This window comes from Platalea leucorodia (genome assembly GCF_965183815.1).
Source record: "Platalea leucorodia genome assembly, contig: HAP1_HAP1_SCAFFOLD_205, whole genome shotgun sequence".
Taxonomy (NCBI): domain Eukaryota; kingdom Metazoa; phylum Chordata; class Aves; order Pelecaniformes; family Threskiornithidae; genus Platalea; species Platalea leucorodia.
The window spans coordinates 125,097-127,610 of NW_028121354.1; positions in this window are offsets into that span (position 1 = coordinate 125,097).

The following is a 2,514-nucleotide window of genomic DNA, read 5'->3' on the forward strand; positions in this document are numbered from 1 at the left end:
GGCCAGCCCTGTCCCATCTCTATCCAGCAGGTGCAAGGCACCGCATGAATAAGAAGCACATTGCACTGGGCTCTCCACTTGTGGGCCTATGTTCTCAGCTTCTTCTAGTTCTCCTCTGCCCCATCCTTTACTCACCCTCTTGACGATACAGTCTTCAAAGAGCCCAGTGAATTTAGAGTGTGGTGAGATCACAGGATGTCCACACCCAAGGACGCTTTCAGCAGCACCTTGTCCTTCCAGGAGATCAGTGCCTCTCTCCACCAAAGGCCCTCCAGGGCTGCAGAGACACCACAGAGAGCCATGCCTTCTCCTGCCAGGGCTGCCCAGCCAAGCCCTGTTTCTCTCTGACCTTGGGGACAGCAGGCATTGCTCTCTTTTGGGGCACCTCATGTCTTTCTTACAATGCCGTCTGCCATCCGCTCCAGCATGTCTCTGTCATGCAGCAAAGCTTTTGCGTACGTGGGCTCTTGGGTGCTTGGTATCCCTGTTCACCATGACAGGGCTGAGCTTGGCCTGGAGCCATGGCTCAGGGGCTGCAGCCCAGATGTGCAACACTCTCCTCTGACTGGGAACAGCCAGGAGGAGCTGGAGCCCCGAGGTCTGTCACAAGCTGTGACTTCTGAGGCACAGTGGGACACCTCCCACAGCTGGTGTGCTGCTATGGATGGATACAGGTTCTTCACGAGGCACAGGCTGGGAGCATCAGAAGAGGAATTCTTTCTGTGTGAAGGAGTTGCTTGGATGTATGGAGCTCCTTGCTGGGAAAGTCAACAGGTTGGGTGAGTCCTTGTGGGTGAGGATCGGAGGAGAGGCCAGTTAGGGAGACATCGTGATGGGAGATTAAGAACTGGTGATCAAGGGGAGGAGGTGGACAGGCTCTTAAGCAATTCCAGGAGGTCTCCAGGTCAGTGACATGGGGCTCTTTGAGGGGACTTTAATGACCCTGACATTCATTGGAGGGGGAACACAGCACTGTGAAAACAGCCCAATAGGTTTCTGGAGGGTGTTGGAGCAATTTCTTTGCAAAGCCACCAGCTGGACCAACAGAGATGATGCTCACCTGGATCAGGTCCTTGCAAACCATGAAGAGTGGTCAGGGACCTGAAAACCAGGGTCATCCTTGACTGTAGAGGCCATGAAATAGAAGGGTGCAGCTCTTGAGCAGCCTGAAGAGGGAGAGGAGCAGAGTGCAGGTGTCAGACCTGAGAGGGGAAGACTTTGGCCTGTTCAGGGGGCTTTTAGTGGGGATCCCATGGGCAGCAGTGAAGGGCAGCACAACTCAGTGCAGCTGGTCTTTAACGAGAGAATCACCCACAAAGAGCAGCAGTGAGTACATAGCTGACAAGACCAGCTTGGGTGAAGAGGGAACTCATGGGGAAGCTCCATAGGTAATGGAAGCAGAGAGGAGGTGGGTGCAGAGAGTCACTTCAGATGGAGGCATTTCGAAATAAGAGTGCCTTTTTTTTAATTTTTTTTTAAGAAGAATTTTGGAAACCAGGGTGTGTTGAGTTATAGGAGCACAGATGCCTGGTGTCACCCTGCATCTGCAGTTTCCATTGGAGGGTCCAGGTCTCCCACAGCCCCTTGTGGTCACTCCCAGTCCCAGGTGAGTGTATCAGGCACACCAGGACCTCCTGAAGTGGCACTGGAGGCTTGTGGTCAGGAACTGAGCTCGGCCTGCAAAGATGAGGCAACTTTCTCAACATTTATGTAGTATGGGAACATTTTCATCAGCTGAAATGTTTGAATACTTTTCAGAGAGAGAGAATGTTTTCCTGTGCTGCCATCATGAAACTCTCCAGGATGTGTACTGCTCTCGGGAGAAGAAACCTTGATCTTCCCGGCACTTGCTTGACCACTGCTCTGTGCAGTATGGAGTGTACTGAATCTCACTAATCTTCTAGGTATTCCCACATGTCCTGATTCAACTGACCCTTTCTCAAGTCATCTTCTCCAGCAGACTGTCTGCACAGATGCCTTTTTGAGTGTCCCTCTGGTTTTCCTCCTCCCATTACTCTCCATTCCCTCAGACCCCTCCCAAGTACCCAGGTGCTGCTTGGAGCTTCAGGCAGTTGAAAGCTTGCTGCTCCTGTCTCCTGACTGTCTCTGTAGCCAACTCCTTCATTGCCTTTCTCTCTGTCCTTTCCTACTAATCTCACTGAAGATTTTCCCCTCAAAAGTACAAGTGGGATTTAGTGGAGGCAACTTGGACTTCATGGACAGCTGAGGAATGTATTTTATTCTTTACTGAACTACTCTTTTCTTTTTCATTTTTTTTTTTTCTTGTTAACTAAGAGAAATGCTGTGTGTCTCTGCAGCCACTTGTCCAAGGAAAGCAGAAGGAAATGGAGGCTGAGACATTCAGCTCCAGCCTGAGTGGGAAAAGCTTCCATTTTAACATGAGTGATATAAGTTTCAGGTGACCGGTGAGAGAAATGGCAGGTTGGGGTGGGCTGGGTGGGATGAAGAGTGTCTCTAGAGTGTCTGACAGAAAGGGTCTTGCTTTTCCTGCAT